This window comes from Eschrichtius robustus, chromosome 19 (assembly GCF_028021215.1).
Source record: "Eschrichtius robustus isolate mEscRob2 chromosome 19, mEscRob2.pri, whole genome shotgun sequence".
Lineage (NCBI taxonomy): Eukaryota > Metazoa > Chordata > Mammalia > Artiodactyla > Eschrichtiidae > Eschrichtius > Eschrichtius robustus.
Window position 1 is genome coordinate 18,695,631 of NC_090842.1, and position 22,340 is coordinate 18,717,970.

Consider the following 22,340-nt stretch of genomic DNA (forward strand, 5'->3'; position numbering starts at 1 on the left):
TGCGGAGCACGGGCTCTAGGTGTGCGGGCTTCAGTAGTAGTGTCTGGCTTCTTAAACTTAGCATAATGTTTTCAAAGATCATTCACATTGTAGCATGTATCAGGACGTCATTCCTTTTTTTGGCTGAATAATATACCATTTTGTTTAGCCATTCATCAGTCGATGGACATCTGTGTTGTTTCTGCTTTTGGGCTACTATGAATAATGCTGCTATGAACATTCATGCACAAGTTTTTGTACAAACACATTTTCAGTTCTCTTAGATATATACCTCAGAATGGAACTGCTGGGTCATATGGTAATTCTATGTTTAATTTTTTGATGAACTGCCAAAATGTTTACCACAATGGCTGGACTATTTTACATTTCTGCCACAATGAATGAAATTTCCAATTTCTCCATATCTTTGCCAACACTTGTTATTTTCCATTTTTAAAAAATTAGCCATTTTGGGGGCTTCCCTGGTGGTGCAGTGGTTTGGAATCCGCCTGCCAATGTAGGGGAAATGGGTTCGAGCCCTGGTCCGGGAAGATCCCACATGCCGCAGAGCAACTAAGCCCGTGCGCCACAACTACTGAGCCTGCGCTCTAGAGCCTTTGAGCCACAGCTACTGAAGCCCGCGCGCCTAGAGCCCGTGCTCCGCAAAAACAGAAGCCGCCACAATGAGAAGCCCGCGCACAGCAATGAAGACCCAACGTAGCCATAAATAAATAAATAAATAAATTTATTTAAAAAAAAATTAGCCATTTTTAAAAAATAGCCAACCTAGTGGGCGTGAAGTAGTATCTCGTGATTTTGATCTGCATTTTCCTAATGTCTAGTGATGCTGAGCACCTTTTCATGGGCTTGTTGTCCATTTGCATGTCTTCTTTGGAGAAAAGTCTGTTTGAATCCTTTGTCCATTTTTAAAATGGGTATTTGTCTTTTTATTGTTGAGTTGTAAGAATTCTTTATATATTCTAGACCCTAATCAGATATATGATGTTCAAATATTTTCTCCCATTCCGTGGGATGTCTTTTCGTTTTCACAATAGTGTCCTTTAAAGCACAGAAGTTTTTATTTTGATGAAGCCCAATTTATCTATTTTTTTCTTTGGTTGCCCATGCCTTTGGTGTCATATCTAAGAAATTGTTGCCTAATCCAAGGTCATGAAGATTTACACCTATGTTTTCTTCTAAGAGTTTTACAGTTTTAGCTCTTACATTTAGGTTTTCAATCCATTTTGATTTTGTTTCTGTAGATGGTGTGAGCTAAGAGTTCAGCTTCATTCTTTTAGATATTCTGTTGTCCCAGTACCATTTGTGGAAAAGACTATTCTTTCCCCATTGAGTGGTCTTGGGACCTTTGTTGAAAATCAGTTGCTACCGTTATAATATCAAATAGTAAGAATGATAGCATCCTTGCCTTGTTCCTGGTTTGGGAATAGTTCTATTGTTTCACTACTAAGTTTTGTTTTGGGACTTCCCTGGTGGCACAGAGGTTAAGAATCTGCCTGCCAATGCAGGGGACACAGGTTTGACCCCTGGTCCAGGAAGATCCCACATGCCGCGGAGCAACTAAGCCCGTGCGCCACAACTACCGAGCCTGCTCACCTAGAGCCCATGCTCTGCAATAAGAGAAGCCACGACAATGAGAAGCCTGCGCACCGCAAGGAAGAGTGGCCCCCACTCGCCGCAACTAAAGAAAGCCCGTGCGCAGCAACAAAGACCCAACACAGCCAAAAATAAATAATAAATAAATTTTTTAAAAAAGTTTTGTTTCATATGGGGAGATATATCAAGAACAGGAATTTCCCTTTAGTTCTGGTTTACTAATGTTTAATCATAAATAAGTACGAGTTTTATCACCTATTTTTTCATGCTGGTATTGAGATGATCACATTTTTCTCCTTTAACCACACAGTGTGGTATATTACATAAATAGATTTTTTGCTGTTGAAATGCCCCCTGCATTCCTGGGATAATCAACTGCAGTTATTTTCTGCTTTGAGTTCCTTTTCTAGTTCCCTGTCTTAGAATATGCTTTGGAGGGGCAATGGCATTTCCTGTCTGGGGTCCTCAACAAAAACTCCAGTTTCTTAGCTGAATGTTCTCCTAGGAGCTTCCGGAAGCTTGGATTTTCTCATTAGTGACTCGGGGGGTGGGGGAGGGAGGCTGGCAAAGAGGCTCAAGGGCAAAGTCAGTGCTTTAGGCTGTGTGAGTATTTGCTACAGAGGAGCCAGGTCGGGGCAAGTAGCAGTCTCCCAAAGTCACCTACTCTTGTCCTTAAGCAACAGAATTCAAATTTTCTGTCCTTATCTGTAAAGTTTATTCTGTCTCATAAACAGTTTTTCCTGTGAAAAGTATGACTTTAATCATTCTGGGACTTCCCTGGTGGCGCAGTGGTTAAGAACCCACCTGCCAATGCAGGGGACATGGGTTCGAGCCCTGGCCCGGGAAGATCCCACATGCCACGGAGCAACTAAGCCTGTGCGCCACAACTACTGAGCCTGTGCTCTAGAGCCTGCGAGCCACAACTACTGAGCCCGTGCACCACAACTACTGAAGCCCATGCACCCTAGGGCCCACATGCTGCAACTACTGAGCCCGCGTGCTGCAACTACTGAAGCCTGCATGCCTAGAGCCCATGCTCCACAACAAGAGAAGCCACCGCACTGAGAAGCCCATGAACCACAACGAAGAGTAGCCCCCGCTCGCCACAACTAAAGAAAGCCCGTGCACAGCAACAAAGACCCAACACAGCCAAAATAAATAAATAAAATAAAAAAGGTAATTAAAAAAAAAACCATTCTGTGTTTTGAGCGCTTTTTATATGCCAGGCCCTGTGCTCAGTGCTCTTTACACATTATTAACAATAATTCCAGCTACCATTTACTGATCCTTTACTTAGTTCTAGGCACCGTACTAATTATTCTACAAAAGTATTGCATTTAATCCCCTTAACCTCCCTGTGGGGTAGATACTATCATCTCTTATTTACAGATGAGGAGACTGAGGCTGAGAGAGGCTAACTTGCCAATGGTCATAAGACAGAGCGGAGGTTCAAAATCAGTTTGTCCCATTGCAGAGCCTGTGCCCTTAACCACTGCTGTACATGCTATGGGTAATTAATTAGCTTTGTCAGCCCAAACCCCCATGATCAGTATTAAGTACCGACAGTTCCCTGTGACCAGCGCGTGACTGAGCATTGCCAAGTGTGATTGGCTGGAGTCATTTGTGGTCTGATTGGTCTCAATGTCAGGCCGTGACACTTGCTCACATGAGCTGTTCTGCAGTAACAGCTCCCTTAGGGAAATTAGCGTGGGCATTTTCAAAAAAGCTTTTAAAAAATAACAGCTTTGAGATGTAATTCATCTACCATACAATTCCCCAATTTTAAGTGCACAATTCTGGAAATTCCCTGGTGGTCCAGTGGTTGGGACTCTGCACTTTCACTGCCAGGGCCCGGGTTCGATCCCTGGTCCGGGAACTAGGATCCCGCAAGCCATGAGGCACAGCCAATAAAATAAAATAAAAGGTTTAAAAATAAATTAATGAAGTGCACAATTCAATATTTTCTGTATAGTCTCAGACTTGAATAATCACCATAATCAATTTTAGAACATTTTCATCACCCCCAAAAAGAAGCTCTGAACACATCAGTAGTTATTCCTCATTTTCTCCCAAACTCCCCACTACCAGGCAACCACCAATCTGCCTCTGTCTCTACAGTTTTGCCTATCCTGGATATTTCATATAAATGGAATTATATAATATGTGGTCTTTAGTAACTGGTTTCTTTCACTTTGAATAATGTTTTCAAGGTATATCCATGTTATAGCATATGCCAGTACTTCATTTCTTTTTATTTTCAAGTAATACTCCATTGTATGGATACATCACATTTTGTTTATCCATTCATCAGTTGATGGATACTTTTTGGCTATTGTGACTAATACTGCTATGGATATATAGAGAGACGTTTTTAGGTGGACATATGTTTTCAATTCTCATGCTTCATTTTTTATGTGGTATTACTTATTTTAAGGCAATCTTTGTCCATGTCCAATTCAACCTTTTACAACTGAAAATGCTCAAGAACAACCCATTTTAATGAACAGCTGAAAAATGTGCTGGCAGTGGGTTCACTTACCAACTACAAGTATGTGAAAGAGGTGGAAATGGTTTCCCAAGCAGGGATCACCTGTTCTGCGTTCTGGGGCTGTTAACTGCACTGTGGATTAAGTCAGACCCTGGCACACCTGAGGCCCAGTTACCTTTGAGGTAGAACCCCCTCTGGCCCTTGTAGCTCATCCTAGCGATTCCAGAGTTAGGCTTCGTTCTGCTCCTGCTGCAATCCTCCCCATCTCAGTAACGGCAATTCAGTGCAGGTGCTCAGGCCATAAACTTTGAGGTGGTCTTTCTCCCCTCTTTTCTTTCTCTCACATATCAATCCAGCAAATCCTGTTGGTTCTACCTTCAAAATATATCTAGAATCTGACCCCCTTTCACCCTGGATTATGGCAATGGTCTCCACTGGCTCCCTGCTTCTGCCTTTGTCCCCAATCTGTTCTCTCCACAGCAGCCAGATGACATCACTGCTCCTCTGCTCAAAACCCTCCTATGGTGTCCATCCTCCTCAGTCCCTGCAAATGATTACAAGGCTCCATGAGCTCTGACCCCCATTACCTCTCAGATTCCTTCTCCTACTTCCACCTCATTCATTCCTTTTAGCAGCCAGGCCTTGAAACTGTTCCTCAAGCTTGCCAAGTATACTCCTGCCACAGGACCTTTGGCCATGTTGCTCCCTCTGCCTGTCACAGATCACATTTCTCCCTCAGATAGCCACAGGGCTCCCTCCCTCATGTCCTTCAAATCTTAGCTCAACTTCCACTGAGGCCTTCCCTAATTCCCTATTGAAAGCTGCACCCCCATCACACACTACTTTCCAACTCCCTCACCCTGCTTTATTTTTTACCTTTGCACTTCCCACTTTCTAACGTAATATATATACCTTTTTATTTATTTTTATTTTTAAAATTTATTTATTTCATTGCACTGTGTCTTAGTTGTGGCAGGCGGGCTCCTTAGTTGCGGCACATAGGTTCCTTAGTTGTGGCATGCGAACTCTTAGTTGCAGCATGCGGGATCTAGTTCCCTGGCCAGGGATCAAACCTGGGCCCCCTGCATTGGGAGCGTGGGGTCTTAACCACTGCGCCATCAGGGATGTCCCCTATACACATTTTTTAAAGTGTTTATTGTTCTTCCTTCCTCCTACACTGCCGTCCCCACACCCGCCATGTCAGCACAAGGAGGGCAGAGATTTTTGAGTGTTTTGTTCCAGAGTATGGAACAGTGCCTGGCATGTAGCAGATGCTCAACAGATATTTAACCAAGCTGCATGGTTAGCTCAGCCCATCCCAAGTCGCTCCCTTTCCTCCGTTTCTCTCTCCTGATGCAAATAGGTCTTGGGGACACTCTGGTTCTTTGCTCCCTGCCCCAAAATCTCAGGCCAACTAATCTCTTACATAGAGGTAGTGTCCGAAAGGTCCTTTCAAGCTGCACTTTGGGTTAACATTGACATTCGAAAAGCCTCACATTTGTGTTTATCATCTGCCTCTCCTGTGGACATGCCAGGTACACAAGAGTGACTAAGACTATCACATCCAGAGCTTCCTTCTGAGGAAGAGGCCCTGGGGTTCTTTCTGCATAAATTTCTGTGGACTAGAACTTGGGCTCATTCATTCATTCACAGGCAGATCCACGTTTCAGGGGGCTGAACAAGGTACAACTGGGGAGGTCCCCTTAAGGAAAAAAGAACCTCACAAAACTTCAAGTAAAAAAAATTAGATACCTAAATTAGTATTTATTTAGAATAAGAAAATAAATCACTACAAACCACAAATTTTAAAAAAGTGGTAAATACCACAAACATCACAAACATTCAGAAAATATTATTTTTATTAATTGATTGTGTTGACACCTTTCTCTGATACCTTTTTTCATGCATTTTTTGGCTGCAAACTCTTCAGTCATCTCTTCATATGACAATGATTTTATAATACTCCCTGTTGAGTTTATTTCTCATTTTTGATGAGTGAAGTTTTATTCTTTTACATATATTAAGAATTTTTAATGTATTTTTATAATTAAAAAATGAGTAAAATTTTAGAGCTTCCCTGGTGGCGCAGTGGTTAAGAATCCGCCTGCCAATGCAGGGGACAGGGGTTCAAGCCCTGGTCCGGGAAGATCCCACATGCCGTGGAGCAACTAAGCCCACGCGCCACAGCTACTGAGCCTGTGCTCTAGAGCCCGCGAGCCACAACTACTGAGCTCGCGTGCCACAACTACTGAAGCCCACGCGCCTAGAGCCTGTGCTCCGCAACAAGACAAGCCACCGCAATGAGACGCCTGCACACCGCAACGAAAGAGTAGCCCCTGCTCACCGCAACTAGAGAAGACCCACGCACAGCAACGAAGACCCAACGCAGCCAAAAATTAATTAATTAATTAATTAATTTTTAAAAATGAGTAAAATTTTAGATTGTCAAATTTGGGAAAATGCCTATCAGATTTCTTTCATATGTAAGCTGAATAATTTCAGGGCACTTTGCATTTTCTTGTGCAGTGACTAATCTTTTTTCTTTTTTTTTTCAATCAAACAATTTTAATCAAGTTAACAGTAAGCAGTAACGGTGCAATTACACAAAAAGACCCATATTTTACATGTTTAAATTGTTTTTCATTGTCTTTACTTGTAAGGTATTGAAGGTGGGACCCACTCCTGAATCTTCTTTCTAGTGGTGGAATAAGGTATATATTGTTGTGGAGTGCCACTCATGTTGAATTTATGGTTTGTCCAAATGAATGTACAAGCAATAGGTGGTTTTGTTGTTGGAGGATCATCACTCATACAGTGAAGTCAACGATACCATTCAGGGGGCACCATGCTTCCATCCACATCCCAGAATGTGTTTCTGCCATTCATTTCAGTAGTATATATAACCCACTGGTGACAGCCAAAACACTTCTTGCTGTCTTCATAGTATTTATTTCCATTTCTGTCTTCCCCCACTAATGTACCAACCCTCACATCATTTGTCCTGAAGAAAATCTGTAGATAGCCATGGAGGCTGCCCTGGCCACTGACCTGCTGCAGCCCATGCTTAGTGACTAATCTTTGAATTGATGATACTCATTAACCAGTTGAACACTGATGTCCTCATATGCACGTTATAAATTTTAGGTTATTTTCATCAATGTCTGTCTATTATGTCAAACAGCAAGAGATTTAAACACAGAAACTCTGATAAATTTTATTTCACCAGATCCTCATAAAAAAGAGAAATGTATGGTGTATTTGTATGTATATGCTGTGCATCAGTTAATTATTATTGTGTAACAAACTGCCCCCAAATCCAGTTCTTAAAACAACAAATATTTTATTCACTTATGTTTCTGTGGGTCAGCAATATAGACCAGGATCAGGTGGATGGTTCTTCTGCTAGGGATCAGTCATGCAGCGATAGTCATCTTCTGGCTGGACTGAGGCTGGATGGACTGAGATGGCCTCACTCAGATGTCTGGTGGTTGGTGTTGGCTCTTGGTTGGGTTCTTCTCTCCATGAGGCCTCTTATCCTCAGGAAAGCTGGTTTGGGCTTCTTTATACAGCAATGGGAGAGCTTCTTTATACAGTAAAGGCTGAGAGCAGAAGCTGCAAGGCCTCTTGAGGTCTAGGCTTGAAACTCCCACATCATTTCTGCCACATTCTATTAGTCAGAGCAAGTCACAAGGCCAGCTCCAGCCAAGAGATGGGGACAGACTCCACATCTTGAGGGAAAGAGCAACAATGTCACACTGCAAAAGGCATTTGTGCAGTGACGGGAAGAATGACTGTGAACATCTTTCCAAATGATCTACTACATATTGCATTACTCAGTATATTCTTGACAGGAAAGTACTTCTGCTTTGGCTACACAGTGATGAGAACTAAAATTGTCTGCTTACCATTTTATACGTCTGATGAATGGAAGAATTTCCCACAGACTAGCTTCTGCTTCTCTACATTTGAAATCTTGTTTTCTCTACCACCACATACTTCCAGATGCCATAGGATCTGCTCATATCACAATAGGACCTCTGGCCTTGCAACCTTACATTACAACATTGGGCAGCTGTAGTATTTCTGGAAACCACTACTGTACCAGGAAGGCTAACACTAACTTAACTATACATGGAAGTTACTACAAACCACATAAACACATCTCACTAAACCCAACTCAACTTCCTCTTAGTGACTATATCCCCCAGATGCCCAGGTCTATGCCAATGCCACCCAACAGGAGCAACAGTACAACAGAGGGGAAGTCAGAGTGGAAAGAAACAGAAAACTTAACCAATTACAGTTAAAATATCTTACTTTTGTAAATTTTCAAAAAAACATATGACCATGTGAACAGATCACTAGGGCCCTTTCCTGGGTCTTAGGAGGGGCTTGTGTTAGTGGGCTTGAATTGAAGCTTCATTAGTTTCTTGGTAAATACCTGTGGTAGGCAAGATAATCACCCCTCCAAAGATGTTTACATCCTAATCCCTGGAACCTGTCACTATGTTACTTTTCAAGGCAAAAGGGACTTTGCAGATGTGATTAAATTAAGGATATTAAGAAGGTAAGATTATCCTAGATTATCTGGGTCAGCCCAATGTAATCACAATGGTCTTTATTCATGAAAGAGGGAGGGCCTGAGATGGAGAAGGAGATGTGATGATGGAAGCCATCAGAATGATGCCCTGTGAGGAAGACTCAATCAATCATTGCTGGCTTTGAGGATGGAAGGAAGTCATCATGCAAAGAATGTGGGCAGCCTCTAGAAGCTGGACAAAGTAAGGAGACGAGTTCTCCCTGACAGCTTCGCTGGCAAGAATGCAGTCCTGCCAACACCTTGATTTTAGCCAGGCGAGACATGGTTTTTTTTGGACTTCTGATCTCCTGAACTATAAGATAATAAATTTGTTCTAAGTCACCAAGTTTGTGGTAGTTTGTTACAGCAGCAATAGAAAACTAATACAATACACTTCTGCTTTCATTCATTCAGCAAAACTATATCGAATACGTTCTTTTTGATAGGTAATAGGCACCGGAGATCCTGGAGTGAATAACCAGATGAAGTCCCTGTCCTCATGGAGTTTATATTCTAATGGGAGAAAACAGATAAAAAACAAACAAAGAAAAATGTAATATGTCAGGTGGTGTTGACTGCTGTGGAGGAGTCCAAAACAGGGTAAGAGAGCTAGAAATTGATGGAGCTTGGGGTTTGGGTTGGGATGGAGTAGTGGGCTCTATATGACCAGGGAAGGCTTCTTCAATAAAGTGACATCTGAGCAGACACGTGAAGTGAGTTATGTGAGTCTCTGGGGAAGACCATTTACACAGAAGGGAGAGTAAGTGCAAAGGGCTTGAGATAGGAAGCCAATTAGTTTATTTAAGGGACAGAAAAGAGGCTACAGTGGCTGAAACAGGGTGAACAAGGGGGAGAGAGAAGAAGGCCAAATCATGTGGGGTCTTGAGGCCACAGTAAAGATTTTAACTTTTACTCTGAGTGAAATGTGAAGTCCCTGGAGTCCTTTGAGCAGAGGAGTGATGGGATTTGACTTAAACTCTAAAAGGATCGCTCACTGCTGGCTGGAGAACACAGTGGAGGGGAGCCAGGATGGAAGCAGAGAGACCAAGGTGGAGGCCCCTGCAGTAATCCAGGCAAGAGATGATGCAGTTTGGCGCAGTGTGGTAGCAATGGAGGTGGTTAAGTATAGGCGTCTGGATACATTTTGAAGGTAATGATATATCATTTGCTGAAGGATTAGATGAGAAAAAGGGAGGAATCAAGGAACTCCAAGTTTTTTGGTGTGAGCAATTGGAAGAATGGAGGTGACATTTACAGAGATGAAGGCTGTGAAGGAGCAGGTATAGTGGCAAGAGCGGTGTTTCAGTTATCTATTGCAGAAAAAAAAAAAAAGCGCAAACTTAGTAGTTTAACAACAATTTATGATTTCTCTTGACTACATGGGTTGGCAATCTGGCAGTTCTACTGGTGATCTTGCCTGGGATCAGTCAAGTGGTTGAGTTATCTGATAGCCCGTTTGGGGCTGGAAGGTCCAAGACGGCCTCCTCTACATGGCTGGAGCCAGGACCAGCTGCTGGCTGGGGTGCCTCACTCGGCTCTCCACAGGGGCTCTCATTTTTAGTGAGGCTAGCCTGGACGTCTTTGCCATGGTGGCCTCAGTGTTCCAGAATGGGAGAGTAAAAGCTGCAAAGCCCCTTATGGCTTAGGTTCTGGAATTCATACTCCATCACTTTCTACTGATCAAAGCCAAGATACAAGGCCAGCCCAGGTTCAGGGGTGGGGAGTGTGTGTGAAGAAACTAATGCTCACACTGCAAACAGGCACGGACACAAGGGAGGTGTGATTCACTGGGACTATTATTATAACAACTACTACAATGAGGAATTAGTTTGTGGGCACATTAAGTCTGAGATACCTCTTAGACATCTGGGTGGAGATGTCGAGCAGGCAGTTGGATAAATGAGTCTGGAATAGAGGAGATGGGTTCACTCTAGGGATAGTATAAATTTGGGAATAATCCTATAGTAATTGGATCCATGAAACTGCAGGAGATAAACAAGAGAGGGATTGTAGATAGAGAAAATGTTTTAAGAACTAAGTCCTGATGCATTTCAACCTTAAGAGGCTGGACAGATGAGAGACCAACAAAGTCAACTAAGGAGATAAGAGAAAATGGAGGAGAGAGTGCCATTCTGGAATTAAGGAAAGAAAGTTTTGTAAGGAGCAAGGAGTAACTTAATGGAGTCAAATTCTGCAGCTGATAGACTGAGCAAGATTAGGACTGATAAACGACCACTCCATTTCCTACAGTGGAAATCACTGGTGAGCTTTATAAGAGACATTCTGGTGAACTGCTGGGGCAAAAGCCTGATTGCAGTTGGTAAAAGAAAAGATGGGACACATGTTCAGACAAGCTTTTCAGGAGTTCTGCTGGGAAAGGGAGCAGAGAAATGAGATAAAAGCAAGAGGGAGATGTAGGGTCGAGATAGGAATTTTTTCCCAACATTTTATTAATGAAAAATTTCAAACACACTAAAAAGTTGAAAGAATTTTATACATTGAACACATAGACCCACCACCTGGATTCTTCTGCTAACATTTTCCTATACTTGCTTTATCACATATATGTCCATCTATCTATCTATCCATCCCCAAGATAGGTTTTAATTTTTTTTAACATTGACACATTACAGCAAGACTGAAGGTTTCTGGGAAAATTCAGTGGGTGGAGCAGACTGATGATGCAGGAGCAAGTTAGGGGAAGGATTATGAACACAACGGCCTGAGAGGGAAAGAAGGGCTGGGATCTAGCGTTAAGTAAGGGGTTGGCCTTCAAAAAGGAGCACAGACAGAACAGTCATTGTTACAGGAATGAAGGCAGGGCACAGGGGCATAGATGCTGGAAAGTAGGTGCGTGAGGGGGTGGGAGCTTGTGGAAGTTCTCTTCTAATGAAGTCATCAGCTGAAAGTGAACACAGGGGGCAGAGGAAGTGTTGTAAATTAGAAGAGAAAGGAAAGGGGCTTCCCTGGTGGCACAGTGGTTAAGAATCCGCCTGCCAATGCAGGAGACACGGGTTCGAGCCCTGGTCCGGTAAGATCCCACATGTCACGGAGCAACTAAGCCCACGCGCCACAACTGCTGAGCCTGCGCTCTAGAGCCCACGAGCCACAACTACTGAAGCCCATGCGTGCAGAGCCTGTGCTCCGCAACGAGAAGCCACCGCAATGAGAAGCCCGGGCACCGCAACGAAGAGTAGCCCACGCTCGCCGCAACTAGAGAAAGCCCGCATGTAGCAACAAAGACCCAATGCAGCCAAAACAAATAAAATAAATAAATTTATATTAAAAAAAAAGAAGACGAGAAAGGAAAAAGGTGTGAAATAACCTTCTAGGAGAGTGGGACGGTGAATGGTCTAAGAAATACAGGAAGATTGCCAAGTGAACCCGGGGTGGGGGGGTCCATCTGAAGTTAATGGTCAGGCATTTGAAATAAGAAGTTTTTGAGTTTTCCTCAGCCCTATTCAGCTGCGTGGGTGCAGGTGCAGGGTCGAAGAGTTGGATTTAACAATTTTTTTTTCCAAGTGAATACAGCAGAGGGGCAAAGAAGTTGAGGATATACATAAAAGAATGACAGTAATGCTGGACGATGGAATTTAAGCCACACAAAGAGGGAAGTGAGAAATGATAAGGGTAAGAGACAATGGAAAGGTGGTGGGATAAATGGATGGCAGGTTCCAAAAGGGTCAAAGAATTGCTGGAGTTGGAATAGTAAAAGAGCGGGCTGGAGTTGGAGGTGGCAATTAGTAAGCAGGATGCTTGAAATTGAGACTATGGAGGGGCTGAAACTATTGGAATGATAAGGTCAAGGCTATGGCCATGGGAGTGAGTGGCTGAGGTGAGGTAGAGGAAAAGTTTATTGGGGGAAAAAAGATCAGGGAACTGAGCAGTTTTTAAAAACAGCTTTACTGAGATATACTTCACATATCATATAATTCATCCATTGAAAGTGTACAATTCAATGGTTTTTAGCATATTTACAGAGTTGGGCCAATCCATCACTAAATCAATTTTCAAACATTTTTACTACTCCCCAAAGAAACCCATACCACTTTACCATCAATTCCTATCTCCCCACATTCCCCAGCCCTAGGCAGCCACTACTCTACTTACAGTATCTATGGATTTGTCTCTGGACATTTTATATCACTGGAACTTTATAATATGCGGTCCTCTGTGACTGGCTTTTTTCACTTAGCATGATGTTTTCAAGGGTCATCTTCATTGTTAATACCGGAATGATTAAAAAATTATTATTCTTGGTGTTGGACAGAAGGACAGTGATCCAGAAGTTAAAAACCTTCACGGAAAGAGGAGTGACCCAGTGTCTGTAGATGTCTGCCATAAGGAGGGGAAGAGGATGGTACAGTCTGATGAAATCAGAGTCAAAGTCAGCTCAAATAAAGAGAGGTTTACTCCGGGGAGTCCAATGAGAGAAGATGACAAGGCTGGCTATAAGGAACCAGAACCAGAAAGTCAAGAACCAACGTTGTGCCCCCAGGGCTACCAGGCTCTCTCATGTCCGCCTCTCCTCTGGCCACCCCTTCCCTCTCCCTCACCTCACCCGCCATGGCCTCCGAAGCTCCGACACTCCACAGCCTTTCCTTTCATGCATGTTACGTTGTCATCTAAATGACTTTATCTCCAGGTCCTAAATTTCCAGGACAGGGAATGTGATTGGCTTGACCCAGCTGGTGCCCCCCTGGATCTGCTGTCCATTCCCGGTTCAGTCAGTCACGGCCTGAGTGGTCATGGTGGGGTCATGAGACAACACGGCAGCTCAGGCAGTGGGTTGAGATCCTCTCAGAACTGATGTGACTGAGGAGAAGAGGAGCAGCCTCACTGCTCCCTGAGGAAGCACAGACACCAGAGAAGAAGGCAGGGCAGCTGCGCCCAGATGTCCCCGGTGATGCCGCGGTGGAGCTCAGTGCTCCACGCTGCCTGCGGGATACCCTGGCCTGGGGAGCAGTTTCTGGCTCTTCCACACCTCCCCATCCATCCCGGCAATAAACCCTCACTGCTCCCACACTGTCATCTGGGCATGCAGGATTCTGCCTTGATGCCTGAGAAAGCCTGACTAATACGCTCTCCTCTCACAAACCAGTGCTGGGGGATTTGCTGAGGCCTTTTCCTCTCATTTCACAGAAACTTCTGGAGAGAGAAATTGAGGTCAGTCCAACCACAATCCTGCCAAAGCCCCTGAGCTGATTCTCATGGAGGAGACAGTAAGAGAGAGAGGAAAATAAGAAAAGAGGAAAGGACTCTCCAAATTTGGGGTGGGGGGGAGGGGTGTTGAGGGTTATTTTATTTTTAGAAAGTATTATGATTAAAAAATAAATATACAACTCCAGCCAGTTCCAGCTTTCCACGTGGGAGAAGGGAAATGCCCAACTCCAGTCCACCCCAGCCGTCATGTCCCCAACTAAGGGGGGAACAACTGAGAAGCACTTGAAGTTCACAGTCCAGATGTACTGGCTCATGAAAACACTAAGACCTAATCATGGGACTAGGGACAGAATGCTTCTCCAAACCCCACACCCTACCACCTCATAGCCTATTTACAGGAGTTCCTTCTACCCAATACATCATGTCCCTATATATATATATAATATATATATATAATATATATATATATATTATATATATATATATTATATATATATATATATAATATATATATATATAAAGTCTCAAACTAAAAGGCAAAAACATAGTTTGAGGGACTTCCCTGGTGGCACAGTGGTTAGGAATCCGTCTGCCAATGCAGGGGACACGGTTTCGATCCCTGGTCTGGGAAGATCCCACATGTCGCGGGGCAACTAAGCCCGCGCGCCACAACTACTGAGCCTGCGCTCTAGAGCTCACGAGCCACAACTATTGAGCCCGCATGCCACAACTACTGAAGCCTGCGCACCTAGAGCCCGTGATCTGCAACAAGAAGCCACCGCAATGAGAAGCCCGAGCACCGCAATGAAGAGTAGCCCCAGCTCACCGCAACTAGAGAAAGCCTGTGCGCAGCAACGAAGACACAACGCAGCCAAAAATAAAAATTAATTAATTAAAAAAAAAGTAAATGGATGGAGAAAGATATACCATACTAACACTAATCAAAAGAAAGCAGGGGTAGCTATATTGATTTTGGACTTCAGAGCAAGGAAAGTTATCAGAGATAAAGAGGGGCATTGCATAATGATAAAGGGATCAATTCTCCAAGAAGATATAACAATCCTTACCATATAGATCCTAACAACAGAGCATCAAAATATGTGAGGCAAAAACTGATAGAAATGTAAAGAGAAATAGATGAATCTACTATTATAGCTGGAGACTTCAACATTCCTCTATCAGAAATAGGTCCAGCAGGCAGAAAATCAGTAAGGACATAGTTAAACTCAGCAACACCAACAATCATCATCAATATGATATATATCTATAGACTACTTCATCCAACAACAGCAGAATATATATTCTTCTCAAGCTCATATGAAACATTCACCAAGACAAACCACATTCTGGGCCATAAAACACATCTTACTAAAATTAAAAGGATAGAAATCACACAATGTCTGCTTTCAGACTCCATGGAATTTAACAAGAAATCAATAATAGAGAGACAGCTGGAAAATCCCCAAGTACTTGGAGATAAAACAACACACTTCTCAATAACACACAGGTCAAAATTCAAGATAAATTTTAAAACATTTTGAACTAAATGAAATTGAAAACACAACTCATCAAAATTTGTGGGATGCAGCAAAATTCGGCTTAAAGGGAAACTTATAGCACTGAATCATATGTTAGAAAAAAAGATTTAAATTCAATCATCTAAGCTTTTACCATAGGAAACCAGAAAAATAAGAGAAAATTACTGTTTTGTTTTGTTTTTTTTTTGCTGCGCCACACGGCATGCGAGCTCTTAGTTCCCCGACCAGGGATCAAACCCGTGCCCCCTGCAGTGGAAGCGCAGGGTCTTAACCACTGGACCGCCAGGGAAGTCCCTAAGAGAAAGTTAAATCCAAAATCAGGAGAGGAAAAGAAATAATAAAAATTAGGGCAGAAATCAATGAAATTGAAAACTGGAAATCAATAAAGAAAATCAACAAAACTAAAAGCTGGTTCTTTGAAAAGATCAGTAAAATCAATAAACTTTTAGCTAGACTAAGAAAAAAAAGAGAGGATACAAATTTCTAATATTAGAAATGAAAGAGGGGACATCACTACAGATCCCTGGGACATTAAAAATAATCAAGGAATACTATGAACCAACTCTGTGCCCACAAATATGATAACCTAGATGAAATGGAACAATTCCCTGAAAGATACAATCTGTCAAAACTCACACAAGAAGAAGTGAGCAATCTGAATAGGACTATATCAATTAAAGAAATTGAGTAACTGATTAATAACCTTTCAAAACAGAAAGCATCAGACCCAGATGTATTCACCAGTGAATTCTACCAGACATTTAAGGAAAAAATTATACCAATTCACTATAATCTCTTTCAGAATATAGAAGCAGAGAGACTACTTCCTAACTCATTCTATGAGGCCAGCATTAATCTAATACCAAAACCAAAGACATTACAAGAAAAGTACAGAACAACATCTCTTATGAACACAGACACAAAAATCCTCAACAAAACATTAGCAAATTGAATCCAATAATGTATAAAAATTATACATCATGACCAATTGGGATTTATCCCAGGTATACAAGGCTGGTTCAACATTCGAAAAGTAATTAATGTAATCTATCACATCAACAGGTTAAAGAAGAAAAATCATATGATAATATCAATAGATGCAGAAAAAGCATTTGACAAAATTCAACACCCATTCATGAGAAAAATTCTCTGTAAACTAGGAATAGTGGGGAACTTTTTCAACTGAACAAATAATATCTACAAATCATCTGAAGTTAACATCATGCTTCATGGTAAGAAACTTGAGGTTTTCCCACTAAGATCAGGAACAAGGTAAATGTCCCCTCTTACCACTGCTTTTCAACATCATACTGGAAGTCCTAAATAATGCAATAAGACCAAAAAAAGGAAATAAAAAGGATACAGATTGGGAAGGAAGAAATAAAACTGTCTTTGTTTACAGCTGACATTATCATCTATGTAGAAAATCAGAAAGAATCAAGGAAAAAAAATTCTGGAAATAATACGTGATTATAGCAAGGTTGCAGGGCACAAGGTTATTATTTTTTTTAAAGTCAATCACTTTCCTATATATCAGCAATGAACAAGTGGAATTTGAAATTAAAAATACAATACCATTTACATTAGCACCCCCCAAAGTGAAATACTTAGGTATGAATCTAACAAAATACGTACAAGGTCTAAAAGAGGAAAGCTACAAAATTCTGATGAAAGAAATCAAAGAAGTAAATAAATGGAGAGAAATTCCATGTTCATGGATAGGAAGACTCAATATTGTCAAGGTGTCAGTTCTTCCCAACTTGATCTATAGATTCAATGCAACCCTAATCAAAGTCCCAGCAAGTTATTTTGTGAATACTAACAAACTGACTCTAAAGTTTATATGTAGACGCGAAAGACCCAGAATGGCCAACACAATATTGAAGGAGAAGAAAAAAGTTGGAGGACTGACACTACCCTGCTTGAAGACTTAACATTAACCTACAGTAATCAAGACAGTGTGGTATTAGCAAAAGCATAGACAAATAGATCAACAGAATAGAATAGACAGCCCAGAAATACACCCACATAAATATAGTCAACCAACCTTTGACAGAAAAGCAAAAGCAATACAATGGAGAAAGCAACAGTCTTTTCAACAAATGATGCTAGAACAACTGAACATCCACATAAAAAAAAAAAAAAGAATATAGACACAGACCTTACACTCTGCACAAAATGTAACTCAAAATGGATCACAGACCTTAAGGTAAAATGCAAAACTATAAACTAGTAGAAGATAACATATGAGAAAATCTAGATGACCTTGGTTTTGGCAATGACTTTTTAGATACAATACCAAAAGCATGATCCATGAAAGAAAGAACTGATTAGCTGGACTTCATTAAAATTAAAAACTTCTGCTCTGTGAAAGACGCCTTCAAGAAAATGAAAAGACAAGTCACAGACTGTATTGCAAAAGACTTATCTGACAAAGGACTGTTATCCAAAATATACAAAGAACTCTTAAAATTCAACAAGAGAACAAATAACCCAATTAAGAAATGTGCAAAAGATGTGAGAAGATATACAGACAGAAAATAAGCATATGAAAAGATGCTCCACATCACGTCATGAGGGAAATGCAAGTTAAAACAACAATGAAATACCACTACACACCTATTAGAATGGCCAAAATCCAGAATGCTGATAACACCAAATGCTGACAGGATGTGGAGCAACAGGAATTCTCATTCATGGCAGGTGGAACCCTAAGGGCAGGGGAGTCTGGGAACTGTAGGAGTCAGCTTTCCTACATCACCAACTAGAAGAGGGTGAAATGACCCAGGTTGAGAGAGCCAATCCATAGTATTCACTACACCCTCCATAGAGGTGGTACCAAATTACACTCCCACCAACATAGGATCTTAGCAACTCTTTGAGCTATGCCAATTCAATAAATGAAAAACATTACCTTATCGTTTTAATTAGCATTTCTCTTATTTTTGGAGAGGCTGATGAGCATCCTCTCTTACAGACCATTACAATGTGCATCTCTGTGAATAGAATTCAGTGGGAGTGCTGCCCCCTGCAGTTGTGCAACATGGTGAGCCTGTAATATAGTTACATACAATTTGAATTTCCTTCTGTGAATTCTTTAGATCCTTTGCCCATATGCTGGCTTTTTTTTTTTTTTTTCATGATATATTTAACTGGAAACATACATGGGACCTGAACATACGGCATCTTCAGTGCCAGTTTTCCAAAACTACACCTTACCTAGTGTGATGGTTAATTTTGTGTCAACATGACTGGGCTAAGGGATGCCCAGATAGCTGGTAAAACATTACTTCTAGGTGTTTCTGAAAGAGATTAGCATTTGAATCAGTAGACTGAGTAAAAAAGATTGCCTTCACCAATGCTGGTGGATATTATCAAATCCATTGAGGGCCTAAATAGAACAAAAAAGCAGAGAAAGAGTGAATTTGCTTTCTGCTTGAGCTGGGACATCCATCTTCTGCTGCCCCTGAACACCTGAATTCCTGGTTCTCGGCCTTTGGACTTGGACTAAGAATTATACCATTGCCCCTCCCCACTCCTCCCCTTCTCAGGCCTTTGGGTTTGGACTGGAACTACATCTCTGGCTTTCCTGAGCCTCCAGCTTGCAGACAGCAGATCGTGGGACTTCTTGGCCTCCATAATCATGTGAGCCAATCTCTCATCGTAAGTCTCATTCTGTACACCTATACCTATCCTATTGGTTCTGTTTCTCTAGAGAACCCTGACTAATACACTTAGTGACCCAACAACTTTTTTCCCTTTGTGTCATCTCCCTCCCTGGAGATGGTCCCAGTGAAGGGTAGGGAGAAACAACCTCAACTTGAAATGTCACAAGCATTTCAAGTTCTGGAGCTCTAGAACTTTAAAATTAAATTGTATTCAAAGTGCTTCTCCCACACAGGTTTATGCGAAATTCTATTTTGCCTCCTGCCTGCTGCAGATTTAATTATGAATCATGCTGGATGGATGCATGAGGACACGGTGTGCCTAAGGAGCTGGGCAGCCATTCCCTCCTGCTGGGCTTGCGTTCTTGTGGTTTATAACGACTTCTTAGGTGAATAATAACCTCACGTTCATGCCAGGCCTTTTGGTCTTTACTGATGACCTATAGAGGCTGGAAGTCTGAGATTTCAAATTCATCAGCAGGCCTTTTAAGCCTGGTCAATCAGTCGGGCCACATAGAGCCACAGAAAGTACAAGCTGCTGATGCAGAAGGACCCAAGCACTCAGAGGACTACACCATTTGCCTAGAAGTGTGAGGTTGAAATTTTTTTCTTTAAAATGTCCACTTGCTACGGGGCTTCAGGTGCTCAGTGGCAAGGCCAGCTAACAAGGAGTGCACTTATGGACTTTCCTCTAAGCCCTGATCTGATGCACCAAATTCCATCATTATGTATTCATTCCTTTGGCTTAAACCTTCCCACAGTAACCTGGCACTCCCTCCTGACTTGCTGATTATTTTTCACTTGGTCAGGCTCAAAGTGTCCTAGGCATTTTTAATCCCTTCTTCTCTTTGTACTCTCGTCCCCTCCCCCATCCAATTAATCATGAAGGCGCCCTGATTATTCCTTCAGAGTGTCTCTGGGGAAGGCCTGCTGGAGTGGGAAGAATACTGGTTGTGTGACCTTGAGCAAGTGATTCAAACTCTGACCTTCAGTTTCTCCATCTATAAAGTGGAGCTAACAACATCCTACTTCACAGGGTTTTTAGTAAGGATGGAAAATAATTCATGGTTTTATTAAAACACACACAGACACACACACACACACACACACAAACACCACTTCCCTAGAAGCCTCTTTGGCTGGCTAGTGTCAAGCCTAGTGATTTATAATATTCTTTGCATATATTATAAGACGTACAAATAATGTATGGTTTTATAAAAATGAGATCATATTCCATATTTTGAAAAGAGAAATGTGGCCCAAGTTATTCTTTTCTGTTCCCTCCTCCACGACCCTAATTCAGGTCATTATTCATTTCTGCAAGAGCTTCTTAACTGTCCTTTCTATAACCAGCCCCCCTCCCCTGCCCCACCTGAAGTTTCCCTCTCTCCAAAACACCCTCCTCCCCGCTGCTGCTGCTCAGATTAATTTTTCTAAAACACTCTATAGATTATAACTTCTTCATGCTCAAAAACCTTCAATGGGTCCCACTGCCTTTGAGTACTGAGTCCAAACTCTTTAGCCTGGCAATGACGGTTTGGGACTGACCCAAACCTAGTCCTGTTCAACAAGCATTTCCCCAGTGCCCACTGTGTGCCAGTCTCAGGCTTGGCACAGGGATGGGGATTTGGCCATGACTAAGACTTAGTCTCCTCCACCACCTAGTGGGGAGGCAGACAATGAACAGATATTTTCTGTAATGCACGGTAACGGTAGGATAAAGGTAATCCCAAGGAGCTATGAGAACTTGGGAAAGCATCTACGTTTCTGGTCATGTCCTCAGCTCCTCTCATCCAAATCATCCCTATTCTGTGTCCTACACGTATCATGGCGACTCTTTACCCCCAGGTGGGTAGGGCCTGGTGACTCAGATAACAACACTGAAAAAGCACCTGCTGTCCATTATTGCTTTTGTTTATTGCACCATTGCCAAGACTGCATACTCTTCAAGGGCATCAACAGCAGAATAGATAAATCAATTGATACATTCACCCCGAACACTGCACAGTAATGGGAATGAATGGGCTGCAACGACAAGGAACAACATGGATGAATCTCATGCACATAATGTTGAGTGAAAGAATCCAGACACAGAAGAGTACATAGCATTGTGATTCCAGTCACATATAGTTGAGTACAGACAAAACTAATCTATGGTGTTAGAAGTCAGGACACAAAAGTTTCATGAAAAAATGCTTACTCTTATTACGTATGATGGGTTCTATTGCTTCTTTTCTGTTCTTCTTTTTTTTTTTTTTAAGCGCTGGTTATCACTCACTGAATTGACCCAGTGAAGGATCAAAACCTACAATCTGAAAAATACACTGCTCTAGCATCTCCATTAGAAAAAGCAAACTAGGCAGCCCACCTACAACCCTCACTTTTTCCTCGAGCTACTGCCTCATGCCATGCTTTCCCTCCACAAGAGAGCTTCTGCCCACACTTCTGTCCCTCCTCTCTCCTTCTTTCTTCAACCCCCACCAGCTAATCTTGACTTACCCACTACAGTGAATCCACTCTGGTCACCAACAACCTCCATGTGGCTAGTCCAGAGGTCACTTCTCTGCCAGCTCTGACTCTGCTCTTCAGTGGCATTAACCACCTCTCTTGGCGTTTGTGATGGTTAATGCTATGTGTCATCTTGGCTGGGCCACAGTGCCTAGGCATCTGGCCAAACATTGTTCTTGATGTTTCTGTGACGGTGTTTTTGGATGAGATTTACATTTAAATTGGTGGACTTTGCGTAAAGCAGATTGTCCTCCATAATGAGGGTGGGCCTCATCCAATCAGTTGAAGGCCTGAAGAGCACAAATGGTTGACCTCCCCTGAGCAAGAGGGAATTCTGCCAGCAGACTGCCTTTGGACTTCATCTGCAACACTGGTTCTTCCTGGTTTGTCAGCAGGCTGCCTTTGGATTCGAACTACAACTCTTTCCTGAGTCCTCACCTAACTGGTCTCCCCCATCAGATTTTTGGATTCACCAATCCTCTGCAATTGTGTGAGCCAATCCCTTCAGATGAATCTCTTTCTCTATATATTCACAGCCTATTGGTTCTGTTTCTCTGGAGAATGCTGACTAACACAGCATCTAACTCTGTACCTTTTGGTTTGCTCCTGATTCTTATTTACTTAATAAATATAAATAAGGTTTAAGAAAAGAACCAATATTTATAAATTGAATTATTATTATTCTGTCTCTTTAAGCAACCCATTTCCCCAGAGTACCACTCTCTGACTGAGCTCAGTGGGGAAGTACCTCCATCATCAGGTTTCTGAATGCCCATCTTCTGCCCCCAGAGGGCTCACAAGGTAGC

The 22,340-nt window shown here is 42.1% G+C and overlaps 1 protein-coding gene and 1 pseudogene across 1 annotated transcript in view; both read right to left on the reverse strand.

The window, feature by feature from the left end:
* CDH3 (cadherin 3) overlaps positions 1-22,340 on the reverse strand; it is a 105,773-nt gene that overhangs the window by 70,589 nt on the left and 12,844 nt on the right. The gene's annotated exons all lie outside the window — the stretch shown is intronic.
* Positions 6,731-13,228, reverse strand: LOC137753525 (NADH dehydrogenase [ubiquinone] 1 alpha subcomplex subunit 12 pseudogene; annotated as a pseudogene).